Below are 13,268 nucleotides of genomic sequence, written 5' to 3' on the forward strand. Positions count from 1 at the left end.
TTTCGCGTGACATACTATTTGCGCTATGCCTGAAAAACCACCTCTTGACAGCGCAAAAACTTCTAATCAAAAAACAAGAGTTTTGGTGAAATTGTTGTTTTTCCATTAGGTAAATTTTTATGCACACGTTATATTCACGCAATTTGAGGGTCAGTGGAAAAGCGACTACTGTCATACACATTAATATCATGTTAATGGAGAGACAAAGTCCCGCCCCTTCTGCTGTGTTCCATAAAACCGAACTTAACTTTGGAAGAACAGCCGTCAACAGACAGATCATTTTATCTAACATATCATCTACACATACGATGTCGGTCGATGTAAAAGATAATTTTCCAGGCCAAGACAGTATCAGTTTGTAGTAAAGTTAGTGATGTAACATGTAGTTTTGTATGAAATGGCTTAATGGACTGCAGCTCTTAAAGCACAGTGCATGTCACCAACACCAAAATGGCTGTTATCTCAGCATATTTCACCGGTTCTCATAGAGCAAGATAGAAATGTACTAAAAAAGGCTAAAATGTCTTCATGTCTGGTCATGTTGAAGCTGCAGCGTCATCTTCAGTGAGTCTGAACAGATCTTGGACAGTTACGATGACGTCTTTCAAGTGTTTAGTTCTTATAATTACAGTCTACTCTCGTTAAACCGCCCGCCGTTATACCGCCATTTCCGCTTATCGCCATCCGCCAGCCCAGTTCCATGCACAAACAACACTTATACCATTGATTTCCCGACCGTTATACCGCCAGCGTCGCGGCGCGGCACTTCCGAGGTGCGCCGCCGTGGCACCTCCGAGGTGCGGCTCCCAGTGTTGTCTTTTCCGTGGAAACCGGGTCGAAATGGCTCTTTGAGTGTTAAAGGTTGCCGATCCCTGCCTTACAACATAACAGAATCAAGATTTATTTAGAAACGCAATTAGAACGGGTTAACGGAGGCAGCATAGACATCATATAGTAAAGACATGCACATTATGGACGCAACCCGTTGTAACGCCATTTTCGCTATACCGCCAATTTGGCTGTGAACGGAAGTTGGCGGTATAACGAGAGTAGACTGTACATAGTTTCACAATCTGATACTCTAACACTTTTACAACTAACTTCAACTTTCATGGGTTGTAAAATTATCTCTTAAATTGACAAATATTACATGTATAAATGGTCAGTGTATCTTTTGGTAATTGGATTTTCTTTTCATAAGAAGAAAATAAAAACTAGTGGTTAATTGATTTTTGTTTTAAGAAGAATTTAAATTGAATTCAAAGGCGTTTTTCTTTTTCTGTGTCAAAACAGATACGCCAAATTTTAAAAATGGATTGATTTTCATTTTCTCTTTCTAATAACAAAAAAGAAAGTTACTACCTGACAGAAATGGAAAAACAGACCAAAAATGGCTGTCTTTTTTTTTTTTTTTCTGAGACCAGATGTTGTTATTTTCAAGGAAAGCGCGTTAATGTCTAAGTCACAAAGATTCTTATGAACGATGGGTTTGAACGAATCTTCCAGTTCATCCAAAATCTGGACATCGTAGACATGGTCCTTCCATGAATGTCTACGAACTGGAAGATTCGTACAAACCCATCGTTCGTAAGAATCTTTGTGACCTCAATGGCATTAGCGCTCTTTCCTTGAAAATGACAGCATCCGGTCTCAGAAAATGAAAAAAATGGGCGTTTTTGGTCCGCTTTTCCATTTCTGTCAGGTAGTAACTTTCTTTTTTGTTATTAGAAAGAGAAAACAAAAAAAAAATCATTTTTTAAAATTTGATTTATCTGGTCTGACACTGAAAAAGAAAAAGGCCTTGAAATTCGATTTTAATTATTGTATTTTAAAATGAAACTCAATTCACCACTAGTTTTTATTTTGTTTCTGAAAAGAAAATCCAATTACCAACAGATACACTGATTGAGTGTAAATGTCACTGAGGTCACAAAGATTCTTCTGAATAATGGGTTTGTGCGAATCTTCCAGTAACGTTCTTTTTGGTTTTTAGAAAGAGAAAACAAAAATCAATCCATTTTTAAAACTTGGCTTATCTGTTTTTGAAAACAAAAACACCTTGAAATTCTATTTTAATTCTTGCATTTTAAAACAAAAATCAATTCACCACTAGTTTTTATTTTGTTTCTGAAAAGAAAATTAAACTACCAAAAGATACACTGACCATAAATGATGGTATAATTTAAAGGGGAATAAAAGAATAACTTGACTAAACACAGTTTTTTTTAAATAATGGGCAGAACATGAAGGGGCATGTCTGTAGCTTTCTATAATTGTCAAAGCAGTTATTATATAGTTTAATTGGCTAATGCAGACACAGGTAACCATAGTGACACCACATCAGTGAAATGAAATAAACCTAAACACAGGTAATAAAGCTGCAGGAGCTGAAGTCAAGGGGAAAATGCCAGAAATACAATATAATACAAAATGTACGAGAACATGTACAAGGAATGCATGCACAACAGGCCATTATTTCATGATTCATTATTTTATGGAACAATATTTCATTGTTCGTGGAAGTGCACCTGAACTGTTAAAAAAACTAGAAGCACTCGGAGAGCGCAGACCTCCGCCAAGGCTGATCAGTGACCCTCCCCCCACCCCCGATCACCACCAAAATTTAATCATTTTTTCCATTTCCAACAAACCCTGAAAATTTCATCCAAATCTGTCCATAACTTTTTGAGTTATGTTGCACACTAACGGACAGACAAACAAACAAACAAACAAACAAACAAACAAACAAACAAACAAACCCTGGCAAAAACATAACCTCCTTGGCGGAGGTAATTAAATAAACTAGAAGCACTCGGAGAGCGCAGACCTCCGCCAAGGCTGATCAGTGGCCCCCCCCGTGGGCCCCCCCACCCCGATCACCACCAAAATTTAATCATTTCTTCCTTATCCCATTTCCAACAAACCCTGAAAATTTCATCCAAATCTGTCCATAACTTTTTGAGTTATGTTGCACACTAACGGACAGACAAACAAACAAACAGACAAACAAACCCTGGCAAAAACATAACCTCCTTGGCGGAGGTAATAAAAAATCGGATCACCTTTGATGCAGGGGGTCTGTCTGAAAGTTTTCCTGCCTTTCAATAAAGAAAATCCTTCATATTTGAAGGGTACAAAAGCTACCTTGGATAACCTACGGGAAGCTTTCATTCTTTGTATGGAACAAACAGCTCTGTCTAAAATGAGACAGGTTACAGTACGTTTGGGGATAAGAAGAGTGTTGTTTTTTTTTTGTTTTTTTTTTTCATTTAGCTGTGTTTTTCAGTTTCATCTTTTAAATCTTCATCTCATTGTAAAAAACAATCCGCAAATAATCTACACAGGTCATATGTGTGCTACTGTGGTACTACGCTCCAGTGAACAGTGATGCAAACAGATTATACTGTCATATGATCCGCATGGGTTTAACTTGCTTGGCAGCTCAGAGAATGTTCCTGTTATTTTATATGTTGTCCAATGTCAAACGATCCATTGTTGCTGATGTTTTACAGGATATGAAATAAAATGGCTGAAGCTGGACTTGGATTTCTAATGTGGACTTCAGGTGCAGCTGAGTGAATCATTATCATTTATTAGTGACACTGCAGTTTGTCATTAAAATGCATTTTAAATCACCTCAGGATGCTCTAACTCACACCTTAAAGGATTAGTGTGTGGTTTTTAAATGGAGTTGTACATATGAGGACCTTCACTATTGGTGTAAGAAAATATCAGTTCTGCAAAACATTGCGATATTTCATTTCACAATACTGTATCGATATTAAAAAGTACTGTATCGATATTTTTAGGTATTTATTCAAATGCAGATATTTTGGAGGTTCATTTTTGTTTTCTGTTTTTGCTTTTTATTTATATTTTATGTATTATGATTTAACACTCTTTTATTAAATAATGTTAGTTCCTTTGTTGGGATTGCACAAAAATAATGTTTTGATGTTAGTTCTGAACTAATAGAATATGAACATTTGAACAGGATCTTAAACTGTAATGTCTGTAAAACAGAATTTAAGTTTAAAGACACAGAAAAGTTTTGTGCTACAGCATTAGATCCTGTTCTGATTAAATAAAAATGTGTTTAGTATTTGTGCATATTTCTGGTGTAATTCAATTCTTCAAGGATATAATCATTAAAAAAAAGAAACAAACAGAAAATTGCCTTTTTAACAGTATCGTGATATATCGTGATATATCGTATCGTGATCCCAGTGTGGTGATTTGTATCGTATCGCCAGATTCTTACCGATACACACCCCTAACCCTCACAGTGTATTATTACCTGTAATATGCACTGTAAAAAACATCCTGTTGTTTTTACGGAAAAAAACTGGCACCTGTGGTTTCCAGAACAACACTGTAAAAAACACATCCAACTGTAAACATATTTACGGAGTAACATGTAGATTTAACATTTTAAACATGTAGATTTAACACTGGATTTAACTGGTAAATGGACTGCACTTATTTAGCACATTTTCTCCACCTTCATGGTGTCCAAAGCACTTTCCAAAACCACCAGGTCCAACTGGGAACAATTCAGGGTTCAGTGTCTTCCATGAACACTTTGACATATGGACAGTCTGAGCCAGGATTTGAACCACCAACCCCTTGGTTATTGGACGAACCACTCTACCAACCCATTAATTTACAAATTTAAAACGTTAAATTGTTAAATGTTTACTTTTTGAAAGAAATTTTTTATTAAAAAAAAAACAAAAAACAAATATGCTGTTATTTCAACATTGTGGTCTTGCAGTTTAAACGGCACCACATTGTTTTTAAATTTGGTTTTATTTTCTAAAAACAATAGAAATACATCATTTCTAAAATTCACAGAAACTTATAAAATATCATGACTTTAACACCAAATCACCACTCATCACCTGGATAACTGTAAATATGGTACATATTTTATTTCTGTCTTTTTTTCGTTTATTTTTTTATTTTTTATTTTTTTTTATATATGTATAATTGCTTTCTATTCAATTTAATTTATGTATTTATTTTTGCTTTCATAATCCTGATGTCTTTAGGTAAATATATTTACGTGTTTATGTTTATATTTAAGTTGGGGGTGGGGACCTGTGTTCAAAAACATAGTAAAAATGTAAAGATTGTATGACGCATCCATGTAATGCTGTTAAAAATCTACAAATAAAATTATTAAAAAAAAAAAAAAGAAAAAAGAAATACATCATTTCTACAAACAAATCTGGTTTTGTTCACATACTCTTCCTGTAAAAACTACAGCTATATTTGATTGAATCGTTAACACAAAAATCTTTTCAAATAAACAGCTTTTTATTGTCACTTACAGTTTTTTCTGTTGCAATTTTACAACTTTTTGGTGTTAATTCTACAGTCTTTTTTTTTTTTTTTTTTTTTTTTTTTTTTACAGTGTGTGCCCCAGGTTTTGAGAAACAGACTGGAACACCAACATGGAAGCAAAGCACTGTACTACTGTGGACACGACCAGAATAAACCCATGTGACCCACCTTAGGGTTTAAGTGAACATTCTGTAGGTGGTTCTGTTAGTATTTATAGACAACCGTGGTGCGGAACCAACAGAGGAAAGACCTTTTCCTAACATTGTAATCCACTATTGACTTGATCAGCTTATATGTATATATATAAACATATCTGTATTAGTGCCTCTGGACTCTCTCACCTCTAGACTAAAGACCAATAGATAGAACAGATCATGATTGGAGGAAATCCCATTACACTGCTGACTGCCTGGCATCCTCCTCCTCCTCCTACGTGAAAGGAAATAGCACACTGTTTCAAATGCCTGCGAAGTTCCATTACAGGGAAAGGAACAAACCATAGCATTAGTTGTTGTTTGTCTGTTTTTAATTTTACGTCCTTCACAGCTGCAGGTATTTCTTTAACCCACAGGTGTCAAACATGCGGCCCGGGGGCTAAAACCGGCCCACCAAAGTTTCCAATTCGGCCCGTGGGATGAATTAGGACAACGAACTCAAAAATAATATCATAATAATATATAAATAATGACCACACCATTTTTTTCTCTTCGATTTAGTGCAAAAAATATTAAATTATGAAAATGTTTACATTAACAAACTATCCTGTAACAATAAAATGTGAATAACCTAAAATGTCTGAGGTAAATTAAGTGCAATTTTAACAATATTCTGCCTGTGACTAAAAGTTTTGTGTCTTTGTAGATCGGATCTGTAAAGCATATGTATAAATGATAAGTCGAGGCATAATATTGATAAGATTGTACTTATATTTCTTAACAAATTTCATTTTTTACAGGTTATTCACATCCTTTTTGTTTGGATAGTTTGTAAATGTAAATATTGGCATAACTGAATGTTATTTTATGTGCTAAAACAATTTGGAGTTGTTATTATTTATTGGTTATCACGTTATTATTTTACTGGTCCGGCCCACTTCAGATTAAATTGGGCTGAATGTGGCCCCCGGAAGAAAATGAGTTTGACACCCCTGCTTTAACCCTTGTAACTAAATGTCCCTGGATTGGACATGGAAACACTCACAGATCTGTGATAAATGAATCAAATCAAGTTGTTGGAAGAAAATATACAGTGTTGGAAAACAGTTTTTGGACGCCCCCATGCATTTGGGATTCACTGCATCAAGAATCACTTCTAAGACATTGAAATCTGAGTATTTGTGCAATTCTCGTATCCATTTGAGTGGACATTTTTGCAACTCCATGAAAAATAGGTTAATAAAAAGCTGTCAATTACATTGGTTTTTTTTTGTTTTGTTTTTTTTCATGCGTAAAGAGGAATAAAAACGAGCGGAAATCATGATTAACCCTCCGGTATCCGGGTGTGCCTTTTAGACACACTTTGCACTTCGTTTTAAAAAACTTCATATTATTTTTCACAATTTAAATAAGGTTAGAATTCAAAAGTTGTTCATTTTTGCATGATCTTTAAATTCTGGCCACCAACTAAAATTTGCACATTGTAAACAAAAGAAAATTACAAGACTAGCATCTGTCTCCCAAGTGTGCCTAAAACGCACTATTTCTGCCATTGGTATGTATGATTAGGGCTGACCTTGATTTACAAAAATAAACTCAAATTAGAGCAGAAAAATAAAATCAATATATAATATTTAATAGTTTGATTTATAGGTGTGCATTTTACGCACACTTGGTGACAGATGCTAGCATTTTTGTACATTTGACCTAGCACCAAAAATAATAATGCGAATTAACCGATGTTGGAGTTAATCATTGACATATGCCAGGATGAAAAAATCAAATAATATGTGATCCACTTTTTATGTAGTATATTGAAAAAAATAATTTTTTTGTGTTTTTTGCATCCAAAAAAAAATAGTTTGTTTACATTACAAACACGGCATTTAAAGGGCTAAAAAACTTGACAATTATTGAGTGTTTGGTATTTTTATTTACGGCTCAAGTTGATGAAATAGAAAAAAGTGCAAAAGAATTAAAAACAAACTGTATGAAATTTTTTTTGACATTATTTCACAAGTGTGCCAAAAAGGCACACTTTGAGCTTAGTAAGGGCCTTGCTGGACAGGATACCGGAGGGTTAAGGTTCTCATAATTCATGCATGAAAGGGTTAAACACATTGGTGTCCAGCTAAGTGGACATTTTTTGCAGCTCCATGAAAAATAGGTTCAGAAGAAAATTTTCTTTAGGGCTGTTTTTTTCATGAATTTTTTCAGGAATAAAAACACTCAGGAAAAAAAATCTTGATTAACCCTTTCATGCATGAATTATGAGAACCTTAATTAAGATTTTTTTTCCTGAGTGTTTTTATTCCTCTTTAGGCATGAAAAAAAAACCAATGTGATTGAATTTTTTATTTTATTTTATTTTATTTTATTATTATTATTATTTTTTTTTTTAAATCAAACTGTTTTTCATGGAGTTACAAAAATGTCCACTCAGCTACACCATGAATTTTATTCTTGAAGCAAAGAAACATGTATTTAAAACCCAATATCATAAAGTGATATGAAAACAGTGAAATGAAACCATGTTTAATGCAGCTAATCTGATGTTTTCTCACATTTTAACATATTCTAATACTAGTTATAACTCACTTCATGGAGATAATATGCAAAAAATAAATATTAACAATTGATTTCCACTCAAGAACCAATCAAGAACAGCAAAGTTACAATAATGGTATGAATTGCAGTTTATGAGATGATGCATAAGTGAACACTGTGTTGGTTGACATGGAACTAAAACAACTAAACCCATGGATATACAAGAGTAAAGCTGTAGAGTAACTGTCCACTGTAGTGACCACTATGCATGAAAGGGTTAAGGGTCTCCTAATTCATGCATGAAAGGGTTAAATGAAAGGTCTGTGGGTTCTTGGGGTCATAAAGTCTGCAAGATGAACCAACATGAACATCAGACGTGACGTTAGAGTAAGACTGTCATAGAAATTCAGTGTATCATAGCAGGATTTAGAGGATTTATCTTTATCCGCATGGCCTCGGTGCACGACCAGCAGAGTCACACAACAACAGACACACAAGTGCGTTTGGACCAGTCTGTCCAAATCTGTGCGCACTCATCCACACAGGTCCTGATGCGTAAATAAAGTCAGTATATTTGGGACTTACGCAGAATTGACAGGAGTCTTCAGAGTCCTCCTCTGCGCATGAGCAGTGCCGTCTAGTCCCAGCAGAGCGCACCCACACTCGGGTGTACCTGGTTCAGTGCCGGGCTGTCAGGAGAACAGGGAACACACATCACAGGACCAACACCGGCAGCAAATCCCGTCAAGCCTCTGAACACACCGACAACACGCACTGAGATACCGTATGATCCGCAGGGGGGCGGGGCGTCCAGGAGTCCAGCCCCGTCAGAGGATAAGCCCCGCCCACAGCGCAGGTTCATCAGGATACATCTAATGTCAACAACAACAACAACAACAACAACAGAGCTTGAAGGCTCTGCTCACAGTTTTGCTTTGGTTTATCATAGACTAGTGTGTGTACAGACTGTAAATAAAGATTATTTATAGTCTTTAACCCTTTCATGCGTGAATTATGACAACCTTATTCAAGATTTTTTTTCCTGAGTGTTTTTTTTTTTCCTCTTTAGGCATAAAAAAACAATGTAATTAAATTTTTTTATGAATGTATTTTTTATTTTTGTTGTTGTTCAAAGCGTTTTTATTGCATATCTAGTCACAGACAAGCATAATACAGTCATTAATGTTTTGTTTTTTAACCCAAACCCATGAACATTCCCACCCTGTTGCACTGGGAAAAAAAAAGAAAAGATCATTACCAATAATAATAATAATAATAATAATAATAATAATAATAATAATAATAAATAAATAAATAAATAAGAGACACAGATATTAGTCACATACTCATATTAATAAGACTGAATTATGACAACCTTATTCAAGATTTTTTTTCCTGAGTGTTTTTTTTTCCTCTTTAGGCATTAAAAAAAAACATTGTAATTGAATTTTTTTATGAATCTTTTTTTTTTTTTTTTTTTCAAAGTGTTTTTATTGCATATCTAGTCACAGACAAGCATAATACAGTCATTATTTTTTTGTTTTTTAACCCAAACCCATGAACATTCCCACCCTGTTGCACCAAAAAAAAAAAAAAAAAAAAGGAGAATTGACAATAATAATAATAATAATAATAATAATAACAATAATAATAATAATAATAATAATAATAATAATAATAATACAAGTAATAATAAATAAATAAGAGACACAGATATTAGTCACATACTCATATTAATAAGACTGAATTATGACAACCTTATTCAAGATTTTTTTTCCTGAGTGTTTTTTTTCCCTCTTTAGGCATAAAAAAACAATGTAATTGAATTTTTTTTTTTTTATGAATCTATTTTTTATTTTTATTTTTTTGTTCAAAGCGTTTTTATTGCATATCTAGTCACAGACAAGCATAATACAGTCTTTATTGTTTTGTTTTTTAACCCAAACCCATGAACATTCCCACCCTGTTGCACCAAAAAAAAAAAAAAAAAGGAGAATTGACAATAATAATAATAATAATAATAATAATAATAATAATAATAATAATAATAATAATAATAATAATAAAAGTAATAATAAATAAATAAGAGACACAGATATTAGTCACATACTCATATTAATAAGACTCATCTGGAAAAAGTGAGGGATCTACCTTTTTTATGTGATTCAGAACAGATTGCCAGGTACTGAAAAACTTATTGGCACATCCTCTTATCGAATATCTGATTTTTTCCCATGTTAAATGATGTAAAAGATCCAGAAACCAAGATTTGGATGTTGGAGGTTGTTTATCTTTCCATTTTAGAAGCATTAGTCTACAAGCTAGAAGAGTGGTGAAGGCAATTAGATTTTTAGATTTTTGGTTAAAAGAATGTGATGTAATGTCAAATATTGCAATTGTTGCCTCAGGTTCAGTATGAGACCCTGTTACATCAGAAAGAAATTTAATTATAGACTGCCAAAAGTTTTTCAGTTTTGAACAAAACCAGAACATATGAGACAGTGTGGCTGATTCAGCTTCATAACAATCACAAGTAGGATTCAAGTCTGATTTAATTTCTGTCAACTTCACTTTCGACCAATGCAGCCTGTGAACCACTTTGAATTGAATTACTCTATGTCTTAAACCACAGGTGTCAAACATGTGGCCTGGGGGCCAAACTCGGCCCACCAAAGGGTCCAGTCTGGCCCCTGGGATGAATTTGTGAAATGCAAAAATTACACTGAAAATATGAATCATTTTAGCTCAGGTTCCCAATTTAATCTCAAGTGGGTCGGATCAGTAAAATATTATCAGAATAACCTATAAATACTCACAACTCCAAATTTTTTCATTCATTTTACTGTATTTACACTAAAACAAACTACCATTTCACAGAAATGCGAATAACCTCAACAAATGTGAACATTTTGAAATATCTGAAGTGAAAGTTTTCCCATATTCTGCCTTTTATTCAGTGTTTTGTGTATTTGTAGATCCACTGGGATCTGTAAGTTGTAATTTACATGTGTAAATGATAAACTACGACATAATATCGTTAAAATTGCACTTAATTTTCTTAAGAAATTTCAGTTTGTTCATGATATTCACATTATTTTAAAGGATAGTTGATAGATGTAAACATTGTGATTGCATAATTTTACTTTTTTTGCTCTAAAACATAGAGGAAAGTTTGGAGTTGACATTATTTATATATTGTTATGTTATTATTTTACTGGTCCAGCCCACTGTAGATCAAATTTAGCTGAATGTGGCCCCTGAACTAACATGAGTTTGACACCCCTGTCTTAAACAGATTGAGGATGAATGAATGTTATGAAGCATAGATTGCCATACATCTTCAGTAAACTGTGCAAAACTGACCATTTTCAGCGTGTAATTGAAGCTTGGAGGTTGTCATTCTCTCAAAAAGTATCAGAACAGACAACTAGGAATACCTTCTCAACCTGAACTTGAACTTACTCTCATCTTAAATTTATAGTGTGTCTACACCTTGACACACACACTAGAGGTTTATAAGGGTTCGAAGTGACGCAATTTGACATTCTAAATAATGTATTGTGGTGTTACAGAGATGCCTACCAATCATTCTCCAGGTGCAGGAGAACACAGATCAAAAATTACATCAGCAGTGAAATGAAATTCACCATTTTAACTGTAATGGTGACTCAGTACAACTGCAATACCTGTCAAAATAACTGCAGTATGATTAAATGTTTGTGCAAGAATACAAAGAAGCATAGCCCATGCTGTGTTTTTGTGTTTTTACTTCTTTTATCTAACTTGCAACTACCCCTTACATGTGTTACCACCTACCTCAGTGTTGTAGAAGGTGTTGACATCTTGTATTTGAAATTAACTCATGAAGTCTGTGACATTCGTGCATTCGTTGGTGCTGCTTGTAGTGGACAAATGTAAGAGAAATCAAGAGTGTGTGTGTGTGTGTTTCCAGGACATTAATGAAAATCTGTGTTCACTGGCTATGGAAACATAGAAGTGTGTCTTTGTATATTTGTAATGGATGTGCTCTTTGTGAAGACACATTTTTTGAGCTACAACCAAGGGAGTAGGTTTGAATTTGACATTGGTGGGGACATAAAAGCACTCCTGAAAGTTGATGTTTTTTTGTTTTTTTTTGCATTTGCAAACATTATTTCACATCATGTGGAGCTGATCAAACAAGCATACAATAATAGTCAGAAAACACAATTCAGTAATTGACATGTTTCTAATACATAGCTGAATATCTAAAGACAATACAAGAATTTAATGCATTCTACAAGGTTATTCTCACGACTAACATTTCCATTTTTAACCTCACCTGTGAATTTCCAGCCTCTCCTCCTCTACCTCCCCCCTCCTCTCTACTGTCTGTCACCTGACATAAATATAAATATAAATATGTTGATTTATGACATATGAACAGATTAGGGATACAGTGATTATAGAGTTTGATGGTACAGTTATTGCCTGAGCAAAAAAAAAGGCTTTTACTTTCAATTATTATATGTAATTTATTCCCCAAAAATATGGATAAAATAACATCTAGAATCACATTTAGAATCTGAGGTTTTATTGTATTTTCCCCACAAATTTTCTTTGTGTTTTTGAAACAGTTGCTCTCTTCAATAGAATTACATGAAAATAATAAGTAAAAATTACTTTTTAAAAGTGTATCTGTTTGGCATTAAATAGTGTCTTTTATTGTATTGATAGTGACTACACAGTAGTGGCTGGATATTGGTAGGGACGTGTCCCTAGTGTCCCTACCCAATTCTATGCCCCTGGCTACAACCACTAATAATGAAGATATTTTGAAGAAAAAAAAACAACATAGTTTGCTTTTGCCAGAAAACTCCAGTTTGTTTTCTTTTTTTTTTCCTTTTTTTTTTTTTTTTTTTGTATCTTTTTATTTCACAAAAGAAAATCCTCCAGATACAGTATATACATAATGATACTGGGTCTTACGTTTTACAATTCTCCTTTGTGCACGCTTCCCACCTCCCACCCCTAAAGGAATAAACCAACTAAACACACTCAAAAGTAACAGGCCAAAAATATAAATGTCTAAAGAAAACAAAAATAATAATAATAATAAAAAAATAAAATAAAATAAAATAAAATAAAATAAAATAAAATAAAATAAAATAAATAAATAAATAAATAAATAAAATCATCATCACAATAACATTAATAAAGGTAACAACATAAGTTTGTTTT

At 33.6% G+C, this 13,268-nt stretch overlaps 1 protein-coding gene across 2 annotated transcripts in view; it reads right to left on the bottom strand.

The window, feature by feature from the left end:
- Positions 1-8,811, bottom strand: part of prlra (prolactin receptor a) — a 92,446-nt gene extending 83,635 nt beyond the window's left edge. For both annotated transcript variants that reach the window (XM_030149338.1, XM_030149337.1), the window contains exon 1: positions 8,634-8,811. The gene's annotated coding sequence lies outside the window, so the exon portion shown is untranslated. The remainder of the gene's footprint in view (positions 1-8,633) is intronic.
- Positions 8,812-13,268: the final 4,457 nt, after the last annotated feature.

The sequence above is a fragment of the Sphaeramia orbicularis genome, chromosome 12 (genome assembly GCF_902148855.1).
Source record: "Sphaeramia orbicularis chromosome 12, fSphaOr1.1, whole genome shotgun sequence".
NCBI lineage: Eukaryota > Metazoa > Chordata > Actinopteri > Kurtiformes > Apogonidae > Sphaeramia > Sphaeramia orbicularis.